Source organism: Gambusia affinis, linkage group LG08 (assembly GCF_019740435.1).
Source record: "Gambusia affinis linkage group LG08, SWU_Gaff_1.0, whole genome shotgun sequence".
Lineage (NCBI taxonomy): Eukaryota > Metazoa > Chordata > Actinopteri > Cyprinodontiformes > Poeciliidae > Gambusia > Gambusia affinis.
Window position 1 is genome coordinate 20,316,983 of NC_057875.1, and position 26,643 is coordinate 20,343,625.

General features: G+C 41.6%; 1 protein-coding gene across 2 annotated transcripts in view; it reads left to right on the forward strand.

Moving 5' to 3' along the window:
• The window catches only part of plxnb2b (plexin b2b), a 154,020-nt gene that overhangs the window by 31,761 nt on the left and 95,616 nt on the right, over positions 1-26,643 (forward strand). The window contains exons 2-3 of one of the 2 annotated variants that reach the window (XM_044124107.1): positions 1,457-1,643; positions 2,485-2,615. The gene's annotated coding sequence lies outside the window, so the exon portion shown is untranslated. The remainder of the gene's footprint in view (positions 1-1,456; positions 1,644-2,484; positions 2,616-26,643) is intronic. The other variant, XM_044124106.1, reaches the window with a different exon arrangement.

Below are 26,643 nucleotides of genomic sequence, written 5' to 3' on the forward strand. Positions count from 1 at the left end.
ATTGGTGCTGCAGCGTTCAAGGTCCCACCTCACAGAGCAGGATCCCCCCCCTGCTGCTCCCTCACTCAGCTCCTTCAGACTAACCAGAAGCAACTAGCACACAGCTGGTGGAACTGTGCATCAGTAGGGATCAATATATGAGCTACATCTCAGTGCAATGCTGGTTAAAGCGTTGTTAAAGGGTAAATAAGGAGTCGTGTTGTGATGACTCCCTGAAAACTGAGTGTCGGAAAAAGCAGGAGTTTCTTAAAAGGACAGAGGCCCAATTTCAAGGTGTAAAATTATGAAATTGTAAATTCCTATTCGGTAGTACAGAATATTTTATAACTAAAATGGCACTATGTGTCTGGAAAATAAATAATTCTGCTCTTTAATAAATATATGCACAGAGATTACATTTCTGATAAGTATCCCATAGTAAACATAAGAGCTTGCCTGTGGCTTTTTATAGCCATAGGCAAGCTACTGATATAAATCTGGCTGCATATATGACTGCTCTTTTAATCATAGTTGGTGGACCACATTTATATGTGGTTCATGTCCCGGGACTAAGCTTTTAAGCAAAGTCCATAAATTGTCAATACAGTTAAAGACGATGATCCCGAGGCCTGCTGCATGTTGACCTGAAATGTTACTGTTCTGAAAATGCATGACCTACGATTGAAAGCTAAATCTCTGGCAGGAATCCAACCAGTTTGATTGAGCTTTACTGTTTCGAAGAAAAACTATAGGCAGATGTACGAGAATTTAGCCAGAACCCACCTAAAAATCAGTGAGGTTTATTTTATTTTAGTTTTTCATAATCGAGGAAAAAATAATTGAATGTCCTCTAAAGTTGAAAACTAATCACCTTTATGCTGATGTGTGAAGGTGAGCTTGTGATTGGCAGCGTGGGGCTGGCTTTTGATCTGCATTTTCTTCAGTTTCTGAGGACGTGCCGATCAAAAGAGCAGAACAGAAAGTCTTTTTCCTTCCATCCCTTAGGGACTCGTGGTAGTGCATCCTCCCCTCTTCCCTCTCATCTCTGTCTCCTCCCGTCCCGCTCCTCTTCTCTGCCCCTGTAGCTCTAATCTTCCCTCTGATCTGCCGTTGTCTCTGTCAGAAAGAGCAGAATCTCAGCCTGATAATTGCATGTCTGCCGGCCACCACACCTGTTGCTGTCACTGCAGCTGTGTTTTAGGGTGGGGGTGTGGCGTTGCCCTCTGGCCTCCGTAGCTCCAACTCTCACCTCCACCACCTTTGCTGCAGGTATAAACCCTCAGGGACGTGGAGAGTGTGATTGTTGGGAGCGGTGGGTACATGCGGAGTCGAGTCTGTGTCCATACTTGATTGTGTTCATCTGTAACCTTCAGTCCCACCTTAAGCGTAAGGTGCAGACGCGTCTTCTCAAACCGTCGCCAGTAATGACTGTCTCGCCTCTCACCTTCTAATCCTCCCGTCTTTCTTCCCCCTCCAGAGCCCGAGCCCTTAATGAAGCCGGGGGTCAGCGGCAGCGTGTGGCTAATTGGCCAAGTTCGCCCGGGGCTGGGGCTACCTGTGATTGAAGCGTCCAGTGAGCACACACTGTGCAGCCGCCGCTGCACCCTACTCTGTTCCACTCCAGCAGCCAAGACGCACCCAGCAACCCTGTCGGCCTCTTTCTAGTGAGTAGCAACCCAAGGTCGTTTTTATTTTCACTTATCCTCTCATTTACTTCCACCACTTTGCTATGTTCTTTTACTTTTTTTTTTCTGTACAAAGAAAAATTCATCTGATTTTCTTTTTCTTTCTTTCTTTCTTTTTTTTTTTGTTAATAAAAACATGTCACAATTTGTATTCTCTTTCTTGAGCTGTATTTTGGCTGCTAGACTCTGTAGACTCTGTCCCTGCATTTCCTCACTTTCTCTGGCTCACAGTCTGCTCACACCCTTTGTCCTCACTAAACACAGTTGGGTTTAAGTAATTTTTTATGGTCTCCCATTGGGCTGAAGCCAAGGTGGGAGGGGGAAGGAAAAAAAAAAAAAAAAGCATTTCAGCTCCTGTTTTTCTCCTGATGGGTGAGTCAGTTTCAGGCCAGGCCTCGGTGTATCAAACTGCTTTGAGTAAACAGCAGGGTGTGGAGCTAATGGTGTGGAGGTGGTATAATTACTGGGTTCCTATGCTGTCTGAAAAGATATGGAATTTGAAATGGTGTTTTTTCAGGTCTGAATAAGGACGGAGAAACAAAACCGTATTTAAAAAAACAATAGCACTTTCAGTACTTCATTGTATATCCCACAGTTTCAGGGAAAAAAGCTTTAGCAGTTTTAGATATTAAATAATCTATTTCTTTTCATGCAATTCTCAAGGTAAGGCGAATACCTTCCTTCCTTTCTTTGAAAAACTGTTGGGGTTTTCAAAAATAATGTACAGAACTATGGTATTTTCACTTGAAATGTGCATAGGAACCCAGTAATCAGTCGAGCCTCCTCTTTTCATTTGTTAACCTTTTTGCTCCCTGTTTAGCTGCATTAAAGGTTCTGGAGGAAAGAGACTGAACAGCGTCGAGAAGAGGAAGTAGTTCTGTTACCTAGCAGATAGCAGCTCATCTCACCTGGGAGACTTGCTGGCAGTAGCTACCTCCAAAATACCTGCAGGTGTTTCTATTTGTTTGTTTGTTTTTGTTATGGATGTGGAGCATTGCTGGACAATAAATGGCCAGCGCTCTGTTTCAGGAAACTATGCCCCAATTATAAGCCAGGCTTTGTCCTACAAGTTGAGGCAAGTTCTCAAAGTATTAACTCGGTCTGTTCTGGTGAAACTTTACGCGCACTCTATTAAGATCTGTTTGTTTATTAACGGATATGAGTAATTAAATCTGCTCTGATGCTCATTAGCTGAAGATCCCCAGTAATTAACTGCTGCTGTAACGGTTTTTATGGAGAGCGTTGTTAAAACTTTTTCTTCACGCGTTTAATTGAAGAGGAGAAGCGCTGCTCTTCTCATCCAGTCAAAGAGATGAATTAAGGTGAAGAACTTCGCAGCATAATTGTGACTGATATATCGAGGCTTGTCTGATATTTCTCACTTTGTCACAAACGGTTTCTGTGGCGTTTAAGTCCCAAAGCTGTCAGAAAGCTTGAGGAGTTGCTGATTTCTCTGGATGCCTCTTACTCATCTGTGTAGTGCTTAGCGTGACAGATGACTCCTTCTCCGCCCCTCCCCCCCCCTCTCCATGCATCTTCCTCATTATCAGCTGTTTGCTTTGGTCATTACTGTTGTGCTCCACTTTCCATCACATTTCCTGCAGTCCTCTGTGCCCACCAGCCAGCCCTCTGTTGTTACAGATAAATAAAATGTTGGATAATTTGAAATCTTGGCTACCCCAGGTGCCAGAGCGCAGGCATCTCTCCATCCCCGTTCTATTAAGTGAGCACAGCCAGAGTGAAATATTTAAACTACACGTGTGACCCAAAAATGCATCCCAATAAACATTCACAGTCCTTATTTATGGAGTTTTTGCTGTTTATCCCTTTTGTTGTTTACACTCTTCATCTCATCTCCCAGAAGATGGTATAAATGTCATGGTAATGACATGCTTTTTGCTATCCATGAGGATTAAGAAGTGTCAATCATTTTTCCCAGGAGGCTTTGCATCGGCGCTACCCCAGAGCAAAGAGCTACATTGGGGATGAATGAATTAGCATGCACGAAATCAAACAAATGTTTTTTAACCCTGGGGACGGGGTGGGGCCTGTAGCTTTCTATTCTCTTGTGCAACAGAATGTCGTACATTTTAAATTGATTTTTTTTTATTTCTTTCTTTATTTTTTTAAAAATCTAATTTTCCCCGTTACTATGTATAGCAAATGGTAATCAAAGCTGTTCATGGGGCAGTGTTGTTTTGTGAAACTTTACATTGAGCTGCACAGATAAAAAACTTTTTGTCCAATTTTCCAATTGGTGGTTCTTTTTGTTTCTTTGACTTGGCTTGATACTGAGTTTAACTGCTTTTGCTTTCTCTTTAGCCATAGTAACTTTATTAAAGGAAAAAAAAATCTTAATTATTTTAGGAGCAGTGTGTGTTTGAGAGTCCAATCCGTGTAAAATAGGAAGTTACTGTAGTAATGATTTTTGATTTGACCTTTGAAGCTGCTGTTCCAAGTTAGTGTTGCACAAAGTGCTAAAACGACTCTCCGTCTGATCCTCAAAGGAAGAGCCTTACCTTAACACTGAGATTTATCAAAGGCTGCCAGGATGACGGACAGGTTTATAGTTTGAAGAGATGGAACAAAGCGCCTTTTCTGTTCTCCATTCACCTTTTCTGTTATCTGCTTAACAAACTTCAGACGTGTCCCTTGGCCATACGAAATGGTTTGCTTTTAAATATCTCTTTGCGTCTCTTTGTTCACTTTTTGTGTTTCTACTTTGTCATTGATCCTAAAATCACTGAGCTTTGAGTCTTCAGTCAGTAACATCAACCACACTGATAAGATTTTTAATTTTCAGTGGTCAAAACAGGCTAGACTGAAAATATTCCCATAACCAGCAGGTTTCACATTGCATCACTTTTTAAAACTATATTTGGTTGTGAAAACCTCCCGCATTTCTTTAGTTTTAAGAAAACTCCCAAACTCTGACTCTCTGTAAATGATGATGGATGATGATGATACTAACAAGATAAGATGTAATAAATTTGCTATGCTAAAAAAGTAATTGTTTGTTCTTGCAAGGCTACTCGGCATGTCAGTTGACTTTTATTCTTAGTTTTGTTTTTCCTCCCATGAGCTGCATGACCTCAGATCTGTTTATGTTTTTTTGTCTCAATGATAATTACATAAACTAACTCCTGGCTTTAAAGATGCAGCATCACCCTGCAGGTTTTGACCGTTGCAGCGTATACAGACGCCTAATAAATGTCTGGGAATGGTTAAAAATGCTCTAATGTCCTCCAGACATGTGCTGGTGGATAAACTCGGCTGCCTCAGGCCCCCACAGAAATGGCTCCTCCTTCACCCACCGCGGATCGGTCTTGCTCATCAGACTTTGGGAATGTCACGTCCTTGCGGACCTAAAATAATAGAAACCACCTTGTTCCTGACTCATCACTGCCCCTCCGCCCGCGGGCCCACCTCCCCCACCTCCAACACGGTGCCGCAGCGTTCCAGTTTTCCATCGCCCCCTGCAAATATCCAAGCTGTCGAGTCGGACCGGGCCGATCGTTTTCGTGCCAGGGCACAGTTGGAACGGATCTGGCCTCCAGGCCACATATACTGCTCCTCTCCAGGCCTTGCAAACAAGGCCTGCCCTGCGCAGCTGTCGTCTACATGCTAAGAGCTTTGGATTCCTACAGTGCGTTCCTTTTTGGTAATTATGTTTCCACTTTTTATTTTTTATTTTTTTGTGATAGGTTATCTCTGTGGAATGTGTTAGCTCTGCATGCTTTACAGCTTTCTGAGCGCGAGTTTCCGTTTCAGCTCATTCTGTGAATCACTGAATTTGCACTGAATCATAGAGATCAACAAGGTGTGCAATTGCAGATGTCTGAATAGATTGTGCAGATGCTTTTTCTCCCCTTTTTGTTTGCTCTGCCTATTTTGCAGCTCTAAACACACGTGTTTGTGTGTTTTTTTTTTTTGAATCAGCAGGTGTAATAACGGTCGTCTTTCAGTGGATCGTACGAGCCATAAAATACCCCGAGATAATCACCACATCTGCAGCTTTTGTTAGGCTGGGAACTGTGGCCTTCAGGAATTATAGGAACATAACATGAGCAGCGAGAGGAGGGTGAAGGGATGGCTCGTTGAAAGACGGATTCCAGACGAGGCTCTCAAACAGTTTCATGTCAAATCCACAGACATACAAATCTCCACAATGATCTGCCAAGTTTCCGGAGAAATCACTGGAGCAGGAATAGCCGAATTTCACACCCCCGCCCCGAGCCCTCTCCTTGCCTCCCTCCTGTCAGCCATCACTGGACGCCGCTTGGCAGTCGGGGGTGATGGGGAACATCTGTGCACATCAGAGTGGTTGAATACACTTAACCGATAAGAAGCTGGTGTTTATTTCAATATTTTTGGAGACGGCTTTGAAATTGAAGCAGTTTTTGTCGTTTAATTTCTGCACTTATCAAGTTGTGGAATGATTGAAATTTTAACCGCTAGTGGAGGAGTAGATAACACACTTCCTATGCAGCTAAATTACTTCCTGTGGCTGACAAAAACAAAGTCACTGCAGCTCCCTTCGGGAACTGCAGGTTTTTATGCATATATGTGCACCATCAGTTCTCTATTCGCCTGGTTACTAGCTTATCATCAGGAAAAAAAAACAGTGAGAGTGATTCAGCAGGTCTCTGGACGCTCCTCTGCAGCTGCCAGAGATGTGAGCGCTCGGAGTAACTGAAGTCTCTTTTATTTGGTCGCTCCGTGGAATATAAATAATGAAATGAAGCTCGTAATTGGTGGTTCTCGGTAATTAGGACCAAGCTGTCAGCTAGTGAAGTTGCCTCAGTCTGATGGCGCAGCAGCCAGGGCAGTAATTACTATTATCTATGGGGGTTTGTTGACACAACAATAATCCCGTTCTCAACCAGGATCGTGGGGCTTATGTTTACTGTCGCAAGTGTTAAAAGTTTTTTCGCGGAAAACTGTGATAAAGACGCATCTTTTTTTTAATATATATATATATGTACATTTGCTCTAAGAATCTGTCAAGTGGGCAACATCAACTCTCCGCTGCAAATGGAGCAAGAGGCTCCTGTCCTTCAATTTTCCACTTAATAACTGGGAAGAAGGTTGTCCATATTTTCATTAATAAAACATTTTTTATTTATTTTTCTCTTTTGCCAGCGTGACTTCCAACCATGAACAGCATTATCAACCATTTCAGCAGGTTCTTAATGCCTCTGTAATCCTGTCATTTCACTCTTGGATACTGCAGGGGTTATCCTCGGTTTGGGGCGTATCTGCCCACCTGTCTCTGCTCCTCAGTGTGAGAGATTGGATTCCTCCAACTTCTCGTCTGCCTCCATCTCTATACATCTACACACACATTCAGACACACACACACACACACACATCCCATCACCCCTAGGATTTTGCCCGTCTCTTCCGCCTCATAGTGTAAATAGCCTTATCTGACCTTAGGATATATGTGAGTATATATAAATAAAAATATGTGTATGGGGTAATGGTGCTACAGTCCTTGTGTTGTTCAGGATTATTTGTTGTTGATGGTATAAGTTCTTCTCTAAATTGAGATTTTGTTGTATTTTTATTTGACAGATTTTAGGTGATACAAGCTGCTGTTTTCCTGCTTTCTGCATAAATTAGACATGTAAATTAATGACAATAAATATTCAACAGGTTCAAAGTTGTTGATCTTTTTCCGTATCCCAAAAAATCCACAAGTGAAGTAAAATCCTCCTGTGTTCTAGGACATTGGTATTTATAAATAAAACCAGATTTTTCCCCCAACAAGACATTTAAAATTAATATCATTGTTGATGGTTACATCAGATTGTTAAATCGTTACTTTATGGTAACTACACAGGCGTTTTGGGTAGCCTTTTTTTGTTGCACAACTCCATTTTTAAAAGACTGGAGTTTCTCAATATACTTCAATCATAATCTCAGTAATGGTGTCTGCAAAATTGTTATTGTAGAAAGAATGCTTGGATGCAGTTATTGATGGGGTGTTGTATATCGAGCGACACGCATTCAAACTCTGCATACCAATGATATATTTGGCCAGTCGCAGGGACTCTTTGCTGCCCTTTATGCCCTCGTCAGATGCATATCTTACCGGATGAGAAGCTTGCAGAAAATATGAGGACATTGCAACGTTGAAAAATAAAGAGAGGAGTCAGGATAATGTGGATTAGTTGTAATTGTTATCACAAAAATCAGCAATACTACTGCTGCTACAGACCAGGGGAGATGCCACTTCATCTATAGACTTGGATATGATTTCACCAATATGTCAAATATAGACAAAATGATAGTTGACCTTTTAAAAATGCAATATATCTGTTTGCTATATCTATTTTTGCACTATTGGCACTCTTAACATAAATAAAACTGCCTTCTCTTTATATACTTTCTATGGAGTTGGTGGTCCTTTACTTTTATTCAGATTCGCAAAAGGCTGCAAACATTTATTTTTCCAGTGTGCTTCCTAGCAGGTGGAGTCAGACTGTCAAAATGTACACTAACAGAGCAACTCTGCTGTAAGACGTTCGGCTTCCTGTTATCTGCTGATGTCTCATTCCTTGTTGTAACGGCTTGACTGAACATCAGAGAACTGTTTTCTTTCTTGAAGCTGCTAAAGGCTCTTTCTGTTTCTCTAGTTTCAGTTTTCAACAAACCTTTGATAATAAATATAATAGTTTTCACACAGTAACAACATCATCACTGAAGAGTGACATTATTGGTGCGGCCTGTTTGTGCTTATGCTTCCTGCATTTGCAGATTAGAACATTTTTGCCGGACCTCAAGGGGTTTTAGCAGTCGATATTTATTTCTATAGGATGGCAAGGCAATGTTACAACATCTAGGTACCGAATCTTTCGGACTGGAAGCCTCTACTTTTTTCCTACGCTTTGAACCATGCGGCTTATAGTCCTGTGTGGCTTTTCTGTGGATTTTTTTCTTCAACCACCAGGGGGCTCTTTGGCAGGAAGTGAATCATTGGAAGTCAAAATTTGAAATCAAAGAAGAAAGTGCTGATTTTCATTTAGAACAAGCACATGCTAGCAGCAGGCATGGCGGAGAAATGTTTTCAAGCTCTTACCCCCTCATCATGGAGACAACATAAATAAGTTTATATGATGCAGCTTTTAAGTTGAAGGCTATTGATCTGGCAGCACAGGAAGGAAATGGAGTCGATGCACGTAAACTCGGCGTGAACGAATCCTTGGTTCGGTGTTTGAGACGGAGGGCTTAATAAATCCAGCAGATTTGTTAAGGATGCAGCCCTCTGCTATGTACTCGTGGAAAACTGAGAGTGGTGGAGATACCAGCAGCTTATATATGTACGTTTCCAATTTTTTAAAAAACCTTTGTAGATGCGGCTTATAGTAAGGTGCGCTCTATAGTCCGGAAAATACGGTAGTCATTTTAAACATTTATTTTCTGCTACTTTTAAAAGATTTATTTTGGAGTTTCCATCTACACGGACTTTAGTATTCTATATTACTTTATTAAATGTAAACCTCCCTTCTTCTGTATATTGGCTAAAGAAAGTAGATCTTTACTTTAATTCCCAAAAAGCTGCCAACAAATTCCAAATCCAGCAAATGTCCAAGCCAAAGGCTGAAACCTCAAAAGGACTTTGCTGTTTGGTTGTACTCGGTCAAGCTTTCCTGTTGTCTGTAAGTCTTGCTTTCTCTCACTCTCCTGCAGCCGTAACAAACTGCAGACGTATTAAACTAAAATTGCCTGAATTTGCTCACCAGCTGATTTCTCATCTCATGTCTATATCTAACCCAGAAGATGAAGGAAAAAAATGGGCAGAAAACCCAGGCGATAATTCTTTCCTCTGCTTTCAACCGAAGTAATGAGTCTCCGTGACCTCTTGTTAGAAGGTGCACCGTGTTATTATTGGGTGAATAGAACGGAAAGTGAAAGGTGAGCAGAGGTTTGGACGTGTTACTGTTTTCATCTGTACAGTGACACACAAGCCGCAACCAGCTTTGACTCTGAATTAAACATGTAGCGCCCGATAGCCTGAGGCATGATGGACATCCAGACATATTGGGAGGCAGAGAAAATGCCTTTTTAAGTACTCTATTTATGGCAAAGATATTGTATTCATTTTATTATAATAAAACATCCATTACTTTTTGAGTGAACGGCATGGGGAGTGTGAGGCCGGCAGAGTGCATCTCAGAGTAATAACAACAGCGCGTCTGCTCTAAATGAGCCACGGAAAAGAGCAGCTTCCTGTAGATATTAGTTTCCTTTGAAGGGGTGCTCAGGTCTGGTGATATGCTTTGTGAGGAGTAATAAAGAAATATATCTGTTTTTATTGTGCCTTGGCGACACAGTTATGTTTAGATCTGGCATAAGGAGCTGGAACATGGCGTAAAATGATATTATGGCCCATTAGGTGGGGGCCCGGGCTAAGCGTCGCTAGCAGTAAGCGGGTATTGGGGGTAATGGGGCCGCGGCGTATTGTCTGTGATCTGCTCTTTCACTTCTCTCTGATTGAATCGTCTACATCACTGGCACTCCATCTCCTGGGGAACCGCAGTAGACAGGGTGATTTTGGCTGAAGACATCACTCTGTCAAACATGGGAGATAAGAGAATAGGCTGGGGGAATTGGAACAAGCACAACCTGAAATGTAAAGGAAGGATGACGTATGGGGGTTTATAACCAGCTTGGTGTGCAAAAAGAGCTGACCTAAAAGTGTGTAGATCTATTTGTTTTGAAATCGAAAGCAGCTTTCTCTGGGCTCTCACAACAAAATGCAGAACACAACAGGGTTTACTTGCGGTTGAAAAATAAAAAGCACATCTTCCAACTACTACTTTGGGCTTTGTTTTTTATTTCCTGCGACACAGCTAAAAGCAGCAGTGGTGTCCAGTGCCAGTTGTCCCTAATGGCTGTTCTGCCCGTTGGTTTCTTTTCCTAGTTCAACACAACTTCAAAAAATAAATGGTTCATTATGACAGACCTCGGTGAGATGCTGTGAAAATAATTCAGCCATTTCAATGAGCTGTGTTGGACAGATGTAAAACAGGCAGGACTCTGCCCCTTGAGTATTGTTCTGCTCTCCTTCCTGAAAGGGATACTTAATTGTTTTAAGTGAGGTTTTGTGACGCTATCAGTAGCTGCTTTGTTACCTGTATTAAGCAAATCTAGTTAAGTGCAGCTCTGTTATCTCAGCCAAACAACTGTGATGAAATCACGGTGACTAAGGGTGATGCTGTGTAATTTCACTTCATCAGTTGCAGCTCTAGTTAGAATACCTTTTAATATTTGGAAGTAGTTTTTTTTCTTTCTAATAGCCAGTTAGAAATGCAAGAAAAACGTCCTCCAAATTGAAATTTGAGCGGTGAGAGTTGTTGACCAGTGCCAAATTCAGTATTCAATATGGCTCCCATGTCTGTAAAATATGGTGAAAGTTGTAAATATAAATTTATTAGTACCGCTCACAGCTTGTAAGTCATAAAACCAGTTATAAACACTGCAGCGTACAATATCCATCAGCTGTTTCTCTCTATTTTAATGTGTGTCTGTTCACCAAGTCCCAGGTCCGACTTGAGAGACATTTAGAAGGCAGCACAGTCGCCAAAAACTGAGTTTTTCATTTTGAATCAAGTGATCATTTGTGCCGTAGCATCAAAGACGATACATTCTCGTAGTGTTCAAGGTCTTTTATTTTGAAAATATTGTGACAAGAGTCATACAGCCAAAAGACTCGGACAAAGTAATTTTTAAATAGTCAGATGGGCATCCATTGGTTAATAAAATAATCTCTCTTGCCGTAATGTAGATGTTAGTTATCTTCTAACATTCAGTTACATCCCACAGATATGAACACTTTTTGTTTGAGTGTATTTGAATTCCTGGGATCAACTAACTTACTGGCTGTTGGTTCTTTACAGCTCTGATGTTTCTCTTTTTACTTTTCTACAAATCCACTGTGACATAACTTCTTTCTACTGGTAAAAGAACTGCAGAGAACCTCATTTTAAAAACTGAGTGCTCTCTTTTTAGTCACTTGGTGCCTTCCAGGTTCTTTGTCCTTTGACTTGTGTATTTCAATCTTGCTGGTCTCAGTCTTCTCATTGCTGCCTCTCTGCTGGTGGGGATTTCCTTAGTGGAAAGAAGTGTGTGCGTGTGCGTGTGTGTGTGTGTGTGAAGGTTTTTGCCCTGGCAAAATCTCAAACATGGCCTTTCTTTGGGATGTGCTCATTGCAGCAGGTATGAAGGCAGAAATCAGAGCAGCTTCCTGCTTAAGGCTCATCCACACTGAGTGTAAACTCTGTGTAAACCCCTATCACTTGTCAGATTACTCCTCCTCGGTTACACATTGAAAAGCCAAGGCATTGTGTTTGGGGGGCATAGTTTATCTGTTGACCTGCACAGCTAGCATTCGAGCTCAGGAAGTAATATAAACCAAGCAGCAGAAGAATTCCTGGCATTTTGAACAGAACCAGATGTTTCTGTGTTTTTGTTCTCACTGAGCCACACAATCTGAGCCCTGAGATTATTATTTTTTTTTTTTACCAGCATGTAAAGCTAAAAGGAATTTGCATGAATTTGCTTCTAAATGAAAACTCGCACATATGCAATACATGCCATAAAAAAAATCCTGCAGGAAATTTTGACTTTCATAACGGAACGAATGATGTGATAAGAAATGCGATAAGCCAGAAATAATGGCTGCTGCGTAGCATGCTGGCCAAGCCGCCCTCTGTCCTGATATAGATTACCAGTAGATTACCATTCAGACTGCGAAGATGAGATTAGCAACATGCATATCTCCACATTTTGCCACACTTTTCGTTGCCAAATCTTCCAAATCTCTCTCTGCGTTGATTTTGACAGCCTAAGAGAAGTTCTGCCATAAGGACACTGCTTATTTTATGAAAAAATCAGACTTTTTAAACTTCAATTCTTGAGGCTATAGTAAACCCTTCTGAGCCAAGAGTTCTGAAATTAGAATAACTTAATGAAACATGATTAATTATACCTGAGGTTTAGTGCTGCTGTTTTTGTCTGCCAAGAAAATGTCTGAAGTTTGGCAGATGGAATAACAAAAGCTGAGGATGTGTTTGTCTTCTAATGCCTTTTGAGTGGAAACTGTTCTTTGCAGTGTAAAACGTCATACTTGTTTCTGGGATTACACTCACATTGCATAAGTGCTGACCCCAAGGCGACGACTGAAAGACTTGGATGATCCTGCCAGGGCCACACAAAGGCCTTTCAAATTTATTCATTGTCCGAAAGCCTTGTTCCTCCTCCTCCTTTGGCCCAACTGTACCATCAAAGGAAGTGGTGTTCACCGTCTGAGGATTTGCTAACAGGAATGTGTGACTAAGTGTGTGCGTGCACGTTGCCTGAACATGCAGACCCGTATCAGCCATCACCACAGGAAATGACCAGCCGTTTGCTTTGAAGTCCCAGCAGAGAGTTTTTCATTATTCCCGCTATCTCCAGAGACACGAGGCGACAGATTCTTCCTCCTCCTCCTCAACCCACAGATACGCTGTGCGCTCACCCCTCCGCTGTTCCACGCTCCGAGCGGTGCCACCAAATGTCTGTTAAAATGCAGAACAAGTGTCTATTAGCATAGAAAATGGCGATGCAGGTTGCCACCGGGCACAAACCTCACCGCTAACCTCTTACGTCTGCACACCATACTTGCCTGAAAAGCATGAGAGGCCATGTGTAATTGCATTTTCTCCACCTCTTGCAAGAAACGGGGAATTCTAAGATTCCCCAACCTTGGCTCATCCTTTCCTCTTCCTCTTTATTTTGCATTCCCACTTGCCTCACTGCACACCGCCACCTTATTGAAACCTCCACCTCCTCTCCTTAACGCTCCTAGCATGTTGAAATGTGTGGTGTGTGGAGATGAAATTAATTGGATCCAACCGTAAAAATGTTCAGCTTCCCCATGGTGTGCTGCTGCGTGAGGCAGGATTGGCACACTCATACCAGATCCTTCTGCAAAAGCCTGCTCTGCTGCCGCTTTGTGCCAACCCGAAGCCTTGCTTCCTACACACAGTCTTGCATGGAATCAAATGGTTTTGCATGACACCCCTCCAGAAACTCTCTTACTGTTGTTCCTATATAGCAGATGCCTTTTAGCAGTGTCTTATAGAAGTTGTGTGTACAACTTTGAGAGCAGAGAAGCAGATGTTACTTTGCCAGCAGGGTGTATTGCCAAGGCATCATGCCTGTGTTGGGTGTGGTTGAAATCTGGGTCAGGAAATCCCCCGTTGAGATTATTACATGCAGAAATGGTAATTGTTCCACCAACATCCGCGTTAATGAACACGCTAGCCTTTGTCTTCTGAATGTACATCGTAAATTAGAGTGACAGTCATAATGACAAAATAACTAATCTGCTAATATCAGTGTAATCTAGACTGTTTGTATGATAATGGAGGCTTTTTAATTATGAAGCAAAACGGAAACCATGGGCTTAAATCTGTGTGTAGGAGCTTACAAAGCATTCTTTTTTTTTCTTGAAATCTGCTTAATTTGTGTCACAAACATCCATTTAAGGCATACAATTTAATATAGATTTTTATGTAACTAACCAGCCATATTATTTTAGTTTATATTTTAGTAAATCACACAGTCCGTTACCACCAAATAGGGAAGAGCCACAAACCCAATAACATGATCAATATCAATAAAAAATACTTGCGATTTTACTGGACTTCAATCCAGAACAGCATGGCATTCTGGGGGATGTAGGCAAATCAAAAGGCTGCCAGCTCAGTGTGTTAGTGGCATCAACTAACTGTCTCACTCATTGGTTACTTAGCAACAGCATGTTGAGTAACTTGCACAGCAGCAGTTTAGGTGCTAAGATGAACAATGATGTGAAGTGACCAAACCAGTCGCCAAACTGGTGCCAGTTTGGTAGTATTTCACCAATACTACCAAACAAAAATGTTTTGTTTATAAACAAAACACACACACACACACACACACACATATATATATATATATATATATATATATATATATATATATATATATATATATTTCTTTTTAAATAAACAAAAAAATCAATAACGAAGTCTTTGACGGTTTAAAAATAAACAGATTAATGAATTGAAGCAACTTAATTATATTTTAGTAAATAGTCCGTAGACACTCTGTTAAACACAAGGTGTCGCTGTTGAGAAAATGATGCGACTGCACAACATAAATTGCAGGAGAAAAAGAATAAACAAGAAGTACTCTTTGTATACTAAAACAAATGTTACACATTTAAACTTAGATGTGTGTGATCAACACAAACATAAGTGAACATGCTAAAATAAACACCAGCCTCTGACTTGGAGGATGTTTGGTTTGGATGTTTGGTTTGCATAATAAAAACAAACCAAATATAAAGAGTTAAGGCTGTAATGGATTATAGGTTTAATATTCAGCTTTAATGTGTTGAGCTGTCTGAGTTTGCAGATGCTCATTACTACAGTAATGCTTCATCTGTCCAGAGGTTGCTGTTTGTTTCTCCTCCTTGCCACATCAGTGCTGGGCGTCTGCTGCTTTTTTGACTTCTCTGTTTGGCCTTCTCGCTCGTCCTGCCGGCTGGCTGTATCTGATTTATGACAGTCTGGAGCTAATGGCACAGAACCGGGATTTGTGTCCGTGGTGTTGTGACTGGGCTGGTGCCGGCTCATTGGCCTCCTGGCTTTGCTCTGTCCCTCTTCGTCTCTCTTCGTTTTTTCTCTCCTGCTCCCTCTAGGTGTTTGGAGAAACAGAGGGAGATAGGCGATGAGTGACTGTGCTGTTCATCAGCATCCCCATTCGCCAGCCCATTCGTCTTCATTCCCTCCACATCTTTACGCCAGATGAGCCGGGATGAAGGCTGGCAGGGGAGCTGAGCTGACTCACCTTCAGACAAGGCCACCAGACCTTACCTCACCTTTCAACCCTTTTCGTTTCTCTCACTCCCCCAGCGCTTCCCCCTCGCACGACAACACAGCATTGACTCTGTTCCTTCTTGTAGGAGCACAAGGCAGGGGCCAGCCTGTGAGGCCAGCAGGGGGCCTTGTATGTGGAATTGTGTTAATTAGCACAGCAGTCTGGAGACGGAAGCCACGTTATCTACTGCCACCACCCCCCTTCTTCATACCTCCCGTTCCTCACTGCCTCTCTCCCTCTCTCTGAGCGTCTCTCGAGGTTGCTACCATCATGCCGCTTGCGCCTCCAGGTTTGTGAAGGATGTCGCTGCCAGCTGTCTTTTCATGGACGAGTGCCAACTTCTTTTGGTGTCTACTGTTTGCTGTCAGTCGTTCGTTTATTCCCATTTCTCATTCTGTTTTTCCTCACTACCTTCCGTTGTAATAAATTCTTTTGTCTTCAGTTCATTTTTGAATTTTTCTGCATCACCTTGTGGGGAAAGGGTTTTTTTGCAGCTCTCACGGCACATTTGTTTAGCTCTAGAAAGGTCGGGTAGGCCAGAGGTCACTCAGGTCGGCAGACTGTCTGCACACCGGCTATGCAATCTGTGAGCAGTCTGTTGAGAGCAAAATAGACTCCATTTCCTTCACACCCCAGTGCTGTTGGCTTTCTGCAGCATCAATGGTCAAGATGGCTCAAACAGACAACCAGGGCTTTTACACTCACCTGTCACTTTTGTGTACAGATTTGCCTTTATTAATGTTTATACAAATCAACCAATCACATAAAAGTAACTCAACTCTTTGTCATTCTGGGTAAATGCAACCAAAACAAACCCAAGACACTAACTCTAGAGGGAGAAATGGTTCGTGACCTTTCATCAAAGACAAAAGAGAAATTCCTACAATCACAAAAATCTGATGTCCCTCCATTTTTGTTTAAGAAAGAAGTTGTGCATGTCTTCTTCAGAGGTTTTTGTGCTCTGTTTTTTTTTTTTTCCCCCTCCAGGGGGTCTTTTGTGGGCTCTACTGTCCCTTATATGACAGTAGGCTGACAGGAAAGGGGGGAAGATATACGACAAATGTTGGCCGGGTCCGGGAATCGAACCCGTGACGGCTGCGTCGAGGACTCAAGGCTGCCAAATGTGGGTTGTGCTATCCCCTACGCCACCACAGCATGCCCCGTTTTTGTGCTGTTTACTTCAGTGGTTCTTGGTGCAACACCATCACAGACAAGGGATTGAACAGGTTTTCCAGTTGATCTGAAGTGTTTGACGCAGTGCAGTGTGGAAGTGAACCACAGTAGCTGAAAATGTAACGAATGTTGCAATTTTGGTCGCCAGTCGAACCAAGTCTACCAGACGATCAGGTATAAAAACATCCTTAGAGGCTTCCTATCTACCAGGATATTCTAGCACCACCATCTTCCAGGTTTACAGAGAATGTTGCGTGAAACATCCAGGAGGGGCTGATGTGTGGATAGAAGTACCTTATTTATTCATGTCATAGAGCTAAGCTAATACAAAACTAGTGTCCCAAACATGACAAGTTCATTTTACTCCCAATGGCCCTACAGAGTCACCAGACTTTAGTCCAACAGAGCAGCGTTGTGATGTGATGGACCTGGAGATTCCCATTGTGGACATGCAGCTGACAAATCAGCAGCAACTATGAGATGCCATCATGTAAATATGAATCTAAACTCCTAGTTGCATTTGTTACAAAGAATTAAAGCAGTTCTGAAGGTAAAAGAAAATGTAGCTAGTAAACTGCCCCATGAGAGTGTACATCCGATCAGGACAATGAGATTCCCAATAAGCTGGCTGCTTCTCTTCATGACCTTCCTCTCTTCCCAGCAGGTCATTTTCTCCGTGCAAGCGCTTCTTCCACTGCGTCTTCATCCCTGATTGAATTCTCTGCTCCATGGGTGAATTGTAGAAAATTTCATTCCTGAGTTTTAGACGGAGCGAGAGAATCAGAGACAGAAGCAGGAGGTGAGCCGGTCCACTATTATACATGTGACTTATGAAAGTGCGCATTTTGTCGCTCACACAGACCAGATTCGTTCGGTTAAAGGAAAGTAGGGTGTTTGTCTAGAGACTTTGAGCTTGGCTGTCTGTGGGAATTTTGGTGTGTTTGAGGGTGAAAGGGATTCGATTTATTTAAATGTTTGTGCTTTAGTTGTTGAGAATCCCAGTCTGAGCTCTGAAGCCCAGGGCACTTTGTTTGGCCCTGGGCTCCTTATGAAGTGGTGCCGTGAGCCAATTTTAGCATACATCTATTCCAAATAAAGACATAAAACCCACGTCTTCTCCATCCACAAACACACTTCGCTCACACAGGGGTGTCAGCATTTGCTCCCGAGTACTTTAGCTTTGTAAATAAAGCTCTTTTCCTCTGTGACTGTTTCGAATAACCTGTTGGCTGTCATTTTAAAGGACACACTGGACGATGCTAATTATGCCTTTAAATAAGAACTTCTTTGTTTGAAGTAACCTCCTTCCAAATCAGTTTTCTACAAAACCACTTCTATTCATCTCTGTTGTTTTTTCTTTTTATTTTATCTGTCTGTTTCTCCATTATCTGTCCTTCCACGCTCAGAGAGCTTTCCGCTGTATTCCACACACGGTTCGTTTGGGCTTTTGAGATATTACATTTTAAAATTCTCTCACTGATGAAGTACTTTGATACCCTTGCTAAAGTAAACCAATTCCACTGTCGGGGGAATTAGGTTTGCTTTTGTACCCTTAAACTCCCCTGGTGCTGTGCAGTACTGTGATATGCCTTTCTCTCAGAAAAATTGTGGAACAAGGACAGAGCTAGTGGGAGGGAGACCATCTCTGATCTTCTGACTCTTTCGGAACCTTCTGTGTGGTGCTGACCCGACACATTAACACTCACAAACATGTACATTTCTCACATCTAGAGCTTGACAGAAGTTGCACTGCTTGCTGAGAGAGAGGCTTATGAATAGGAAAAGCAGACTGGAGCTGCAAAGAGGTCTGGGGATGATGCCTGTCGTTGCCTCGTTGATAGCAGAGGTGAAAAAGGTCTGTAAATGGTTGGGGATGCAAACGAGAACAGAGGCTAGCTTGTTACAAACCCCAGACTCAATAAAGGGATGCAGAAAATTCGTGACCTTTGAACTTCTTCATATTTGCTATGTTGCAACCATCAACCTCATCCCATAGTGGAAGGTAAATGATACTGATTGGTTTAGATAAAGTCTAACACATTAATGTGCTCCATTTTATGCTGTTCCATTGTAGCTCTGAGTTTATAATTAGGGCCTTAGAGGATGAATCATTAAAGTAGTAATTGGTTCTCTGCCCTATTATTTGTCTATATTAATTTTGTCATGTGTCAGTTTTCTCTCTTGCATAGTATTTTTTGGCTGCTGTAGGTTAGTGAGAAACAAGGTTTTCTGACAAAAAGGGTGCAAGTTTCAAGTTCAATCTGTCTGGCCACATGTTGATGTGCAGTTGGACAAAGCCCTTAATCATAAATTGCTTACTACTCCACGTCTCCATGTTGGTGTAAAAGGTCTTGGCAGGTTCAGCGTGACCTGAATCGCACTAACTTTGGTGACTTTTAACATTTAATTGGGCCTAAACATTCAGTTTTGGTCTCGTAAACCCACAGCACTTTCTTCCATATGTTTGTGGTGTTACATGGCTGGTGACAAATAACAGTGACCTCTGACCTGTCGATGTTCCCCAATGTTCTCTAGTAAACCTCTTTTGAAAAGTTTAAGGGTTTAAGTGCTTTAGAAAGGTACTGTATGTTTCGTTTCCTGTAGCTTATCACATCATGCAACAGTCCATCCTAACACTGCCTGCATGGATATCAGTCTTACGCCTTTGCTGTTGGTCCCCTAAACCAAGGATTAGCAACAGGTTTTATCCTCCACCACTTAAGCTCTCTTGTAAAAACAAAGACTTTATTACCCAGCGTGAGCGTGCATAATAATGGTTTTTATTTTAATTCATCCCTTGTTTGCAAGATTGTTGCACCAAAAATATGGTGTTGCTCTGTTGGTAGCAGATGGAGGTTTAAGAAGGTTTACTTGGGGCACAAGCAAAGTAGTATTCACGAATGCTAATAAGCTACATACAGTGTGAAGCTCTCGGTGTTGCCTGTCAGCTAAGTAAGCCTCAGAGACGTACAGCAGGATGATTCGGTGTTAAGTCTGTCTTCTGCTTTTCTTTTTTTTTCCTTTCTTTTTTTCCTGTTTCTGGAGATATCTTAGGGTGAGCAGCTTTTATCCATGGCTTCTATTTCTCTTTAGAAGCCAGTGACTGACTCCCCCGCCCCTCCTCCTCGGTTCCTCGCTGCTCTGAAATGGAATTGCTTTCTCGTTCGTTAAAGATTTTCTTGTCGCTGCCTCATACTACTTCAGGAGTAAGATCACTTGAAGTGGCTGAAAGTTCTCCAAAAGCCCCTGGAAAATTATGGTGTGGTAGTAGGGGGTGTGTCTGGGTGGGGAGCGTGGGTGTGGAAGCCCACATGAATAGGAAAATTGCCTTCTGTTTGTTTTTTTATTCATTTTTTTAGGATTGAATCTGTTCAGGGGTTCACTCTTTTTTTATTTTATTTTATTGACAATGCACAAATTAATTCGGGCATGTTGTCGCTTTACATTAAAGCATGAAGCGGCCTGCTGGTGTAAGGGGAAAGCAATCCATCTTCTGGTTGCCATGGAAGCAGGTGCGCTGTAGGATTTGGTACCAGGCATGCTGGTTCTGCCAAAAACCGCTGCCCACCTATATCACATAGGCTTTTCCAGGAAGTGAATGGGTTTTCCTTCAGACCATGAAGTGTTCTTTCTGAAAAACCTTTGGAGGCTGCTTGTATTTACTGCTCCCATCCTTTAGTCTTTTCATGTGATCTCTTCCTCTCACTGCAAGAATGAAATGGGAGAGGATAATCTGCATGCGTTTGAAATAATTCCTCTTTTCTTACATGATGTTTCTCTAAACAGTTGTTTGCGGCAAATAGGCTTTGTGATCGTTCTCATAACTCGCCTCCCGCTTTCTCCTCCATTTGCTCCGTCCTCTTTCACTCAAACTCTCATCATCGTTTCCATCTGCCCCTTAACAACGCAACTGTTCCCAGTGCCTCGCAGTCATGCCCCAGCACCCATGGTGTTGCCGTACCAGCGCGGCGTCACTCGGTGGGTGTGTAGCGCCAATCTTAATCACACTGGGCGAGCACACCTGTGAAAACAGATGTCCACCGGGGCTGGCGTGCTGTTCCTCTTTAGGTGGAGCGTCTGTGTGTGGCTCCGAGCCACTCGTCCTCCTCCCCTGCACGCTTCTGTGCTCAGATTTTCTCAGGTTTGCATGGAGCTGGTCTGGGTCCAAAATATCCAGACAGGAAGATGCCACAGCGGCATCAGGCGGGGAACAGGAAACCCCAGTCCTCAGGCTCTTATCACGAGTCCTGCTCAAAGACGATAATGAGGATCTGATCCAAAGCTGCAGACTTTCTCTGTTTACGAACAGGGCAGACGTATTGATGTAATGCAAAATCAAATTTTGAGAATTTTGATGCCGCTGTAATCCAAAATCAATGTTTCAGCCCCGTTTTTTACGAGAAAAATGAACAAACATCAGACATTGACCTTTTAGAAATGAATCTTGCTGATTTATGAAAAGATTTTCCATAAGAGCGTGTTTACACGGACCCTTGGCATATAGAAAGACATTAGCAAGAGCACGCTAATACCTCCTTTCATTTAAGCTGTTTAACTCTCCAGCAGTCAATACAATATTTAGCTTTGTATAATTAAATCCTTATCTGATAGAAGGCATCTTTTAATGCCAGAGCCACACAGCACTACTGTTGCTTAGGGCTGTTTAGAATAATGCATGCTCTTAATTTGGTTTGCCAGATAGCCACTGATGTTAATGAGTTACTGCTGAGTAGTCTATGTTAGTGAATTCTAAAGAGGCAATAAACTCAATGTTAGGCCTTGGTTAAAGAGAAAAAAAAAAGAAAAAAGATTGTGATTTCTATCCACCAAAAGCTGTGGCTGTTTTCCTTTGCTGAAACCTCAATCCATTTTTCTGCTGTCAAATCCTCCTGGCTGAGCTTCATTTTATTCAGGTGCTCATCTCCTGCACTCGACCTACAGAGAAGCTGCCCATGCACATCTGAGCTAATGCTTTACGCGGCCACTTCCTCCATACTGCGTAAATATGGCAGTTTAAGTTTCAATTTAATGGTTTTTTGCCCTGTTGGTAAAAGGTTTGCGTTTTGAAATGCCAACCTTTTTAATGTCAATGCTATGACACCGGACCAAAAGTGAAGAGGATTTCTTTCACTGCTATTTGACGTTGCACCTTCTGAACATAAATCATATCGTGCGATAAATCATTTCATTAGCTTTGCCACATATATTCTGACGTTTATTTTACATTGACCACTATGAAAGAGAGAGCTGTTTAGAGATGTGAACAAAAGAGCTACAATAACTTGGTTGCACATGTGAATCCTTTTAACTAATATGTTGCTAAAACACCTTCTGACTAGTTTTTAGCATTCAGTCTTGTGCAAATTATATCTAATCTGAATTTATGTTCAACTGTCCTTGTTGGATTTCCCTGACTTTTTACTTTTTTAACTTTTATGTAAAAAAAAATAATTGCTTGCATATAGATGAGAAAAGGATCTTATCATATAAAAGTACCAGTCAGGAGAAGGATGAAATTCCACATCATTATTTGTATACCCTGAAGGTCATTAATGCTGGTAGAAAAATTTGGTATAACTATGACATTATAAAAGCGTGACGTTTCTCCAAAATTATATGTATAAAAATAAGATGGATGTTGGTCAGGGAGTGTGCTAAGAGGCCAGAGGTACAACTAAGTGAGCTGAAGGAATTTCCAACAAAGACTGGTTGTGTTCTCCATGTGATAACAAGCTCCAGTATTGTTCATGTGTCTGGAATAAGGAGTAGGCTTACAAGATTGAAGTCGTTTGCCCTGAAGAGCCAGGCCTGGCTTTAAGCTCTCACAAATTTATGGAAGAATGTCTTACAGTTTTGGGAAGGGATTTCAAGGCACTTCCAAAAGGTTTTAGTTTATAGGTTCACACACATTTTCAGGCAGGTTATTCCACCTTTCTTTGCTGCCAGATTTTTCTGTTGAATCGTACAGGACAAATGTTATGTTTTCTTTTTTTCCTTCAGAGATTAATCATTGGGGCACTGGGAGGCTCAGTTGTAAAAACAGGAGCACGTTGTGCAGAGACTGTCCTGGGTTCGATTTCCAATGTCGAGGCATTTGCTTCATGTCTTCCCCTCGTCTCTCCTCTCTTTACTAATCACTTTTCAATAAAGGTCACTAGTGCCCAAAAAAATACCTTCAAGATTTATCACAAGCTTATTTTTCTTTGAAAAATCACAAACCCAGGATTTTAACAGGTCTCTGACTTTTCAAGGATACTGTATCAAATCCACAGATTTCATTTTATACACTTACTGCTTGTACTTTCCATTATAAAAGTGAGTCCTATATTTCAGCGTTCGTGGGGAAGATTTATATCTCAGGCAACAGGTAGCATAATTTCAGAATTGCCAGTGCCGGGTTGTGATTTAATCCAGTCTGGAATCTATATGTCTGTGATATTTCTGTTCTGCCCCCATCTGAGAAAAGATTACAGAACAAGCTATTCTCTCATAATTCAAATTCTTTCCAGAGAAAGAATTTGAATGTGGAGTAAAGTTTCTTTGGGTAGTGCTGCCTTTGCTGTTAATGGGTTTCATCAGGTTTTTGTACTTCAGGTTAGCTGAGGAACCATAACAAATCTCCTGACCTTTTCACTCAGGATGTTGCAATCTTGGCACAAGATTTTGTGATATTTAAATTTGATGATCATCCTCGTCACAAAGTCAAGTTCAACTCCCAAAGCACAATCCAGCTGATGTCAGTGTGACTTTTTGGTTAGCTTGGGGGATCGGCAACCCAAAATATTGAAGGAGCCATATTGGACCAAAAAAACAAAAAATCAATCTGTCTGGAGCCACAAAAAATTAAAAGCCTTATTTAAGGCTTATAATAAACTGGCTATAAGTGTTTATATTAGGCTATTATCAAAACGACTAAGTGTGTACATTCATGATTAAATGTTTATTTTCCCTGCTGTGTGTCCTGGAAGGAATGACGCACCACGTGACTCCTCTGTCGTACACTACGATGTACATTCTTATTCTGGACAGGGAAAGGGTCTTTTTTTTTTTTTTTTTTCCTTTTGGAACTCGGAAAATCTGCTCCCAAATGCAATTTAAATATCAATCGCTCTTTGTAAATAATCACCGTAAAGTGTGTGATCGAAAAAACGCATGCGAGAAAACAACAGAACGGAACGTGCTTAACGTGCCCCTTATCAGGGCAACAAACGGAGTGCGATAAAACGCAAGCTGCAGTTCTGAAAATAAAGCAGTAGCCTGTTGAAAAGGTTAAGTATATAAAATGAAATGAATACACTTTAAGTTTTATTTCTGTGCAAATGCCAAGCAAGTCAGTGCGATGGTAAAACATAGCAGCATCTTATTCTCTTCTGACACGCATCCATCCTCGGGCCTGAGCAACAAAACACAATGTCATTCTTTTCCAGTTTCCAGTTGTTTTTTTTTAATTGTAGGGGCGGCTTATAGTAAGGTGTGTTCTGTGGTCCGGAAAGTACGGTACTGTTTTTGCATGCGGCTCTAGAGCCGCGGGTTGCCGACCCCTGGGTTAGCTGGTTGGCAAAAGAAGCAGTGACAAAGTGACAAAAAACAACTTTGTCAAATTGTAAGCACTGAGAAAATATTGTGGTACCACTTCTGGCTAAAATGGCATTTGAATCTGTGTTTACTGAAGGACCTTAAGTTTTTTTTCTTCAGGAATCTGGACTGCATTGGACCATCTCTTGTTCAAAATCCAAAGTATTTCGACTGTTCAAACCTGAGGTGGTTATCTGTAATATGACCAATGACTACTGGTCATACTGTTATGACAAATATGTTATTTTATATATATATATATATATATCAATATTAAAATCAGATAAAATCCAACTGCACTTCTGGAAAGCAGTCCTGAGCCATGAAGACTCCCTACCCACAATCCACCAGACACATGGTTACTTTAGCAAAATGCTCTGTCAGGCACTCCAAAATAGGCTTAGTGTAAGATTTGTAATACAACCTTGAATAAAAAATGATCTCACAATAGAGATGTGAAAAAAAAAACATCCACAAAAGACATTCATTTGTTCATATTATGAGAAATAATAGACCTCAATACTACTACTCCAATCCTAGTGCATCAAAAATGTCAAACATGGAGTCTGTTAAATCTTAAGATTGTACAGCTTTGCTCAGATATGTCTTTATTGGGCTTCATCCTTTGCTCCACACAAAATGTGGGGAAAGTGGTCACTCTAATGCTTTGTCTGGCATCCAAATAAAACGACTTTAAAGTGAAGAACCTGACACCTCGGTGTACTTTGATCCTGGTAACCAGCTCATTGTTGCGCCACAACAGGAATGTGGGGGAGAGTCAGGAAGGCTGCTTGTTTAATTTCATATTTTCACTTTCACAATGTAATCAAAATATTTAATGACTGAATTGAAACAACGGCTTTTGGTCGCATCATTTCCTGCAGCTTGTCATTACCTACCCTCATTAATTTACCATTTGCTTAAATACTGTCTGGAGCTGTAGCTCTTAGTTGAGGAGAGAGTGGGGACTTTCCTTCATTCTTTCTTTCTTTTTTTTTATCACCCAGGGTTCTACTTAACTGTCCTTACCAAACTGGCCTCATGAAGGCTTTCAACACCACAATTAATTGAAAGTGAATAGTTCATTTTCCCGTTGGGGTTGTGTAAATTATTCCTGGTCAGCTGTAACCTGTAGTAGACCGTGTTTGTACTCTGTTTGGAGAAGCTTTGAGTGTTTTCTTGACACTTGGACTAATTTGCAGGATGTGTACGACGTATCCAACGTGTGAATTTAAATTAAAAAAAAGAATTTAAGTCACATTGTGGTTCGAGCAAACGCTGTAGTGTGGCTTTTTCCACTGTGCAGTTTTGCATCATGCAGTTGCATGGGTCAAGTTTAGAAATCATGGTTCACGTCTTTATGCGATTTTGCACAGAGATTGTATTGCAACACATACATTTTTCTGCGTAATTAACTTTCTGATAAAAGTAATGGGGTGGAAAAAACCCCACGGTTTCGTTCGCTCAAACTGCTCTGAAATTTTCTCTGAAGCTTGGAGTCGTTTTGAATTGCAGCAATTTGCTCCTCGGGTTCTCATGCACTGACCATCATCCAGCATGAGTCAGATGTCTCAAACCTTTGGCCTGCTTCTGCGAGGACACCGTAGATTTACAACTACATCTACTTAAAAGATAAAAAGGTGAATTTCATAATATGTGAAACTTTGTTTAATTTCCTAGATGCTGCTGCGAGTTCACCACGCTCACATGCTCCGTAGCTCCCCATTCTTGTTCCAGCATCGCATCCAAACGGCATCGATCCAACCTCTTATCTCCACTCTGATCCCTGTGTTATTTCAGGAGCATAGGGATAGCTTAATGATCTATTGACCTGATCTATCGATCTGTACAGTCAACCACAATGGACCATCTACTGAAGAGGAGCCTGTAGGGCACGAACTCCTCTCTGGCCCGCCTCCACTCAACTCACACCCTCCCAGCTCCTCTGCTAGCAATCTACACCACCCTGCGTTCACTGCGTAGCTCCATAGAGATTAGGTCTTAATGTGCTTTAAGCACGAGGCTGTAAAGTGGTTTACATATTTCGGCTCTGCAACCAGTGCAGTTTCTCACGTGACTGTGGATCTGTTGGCTCAAACAGCCGCCAGCACTGTACTTTTTTTGTGCTTGGGAGATTTTGTGAGACACAAGGTAACATATTATATTGATGTATAGTATCAATACAGAATGTGATGTATAATACACAAAGCATTTTACAGAATTTCATCACATAGAAATCTGGAAAGTGTGACATTCAATTGCATCCAATACGATTCACCAAAGTGAAATCCTGTGACATCAGTTCTTTGATCGTTTA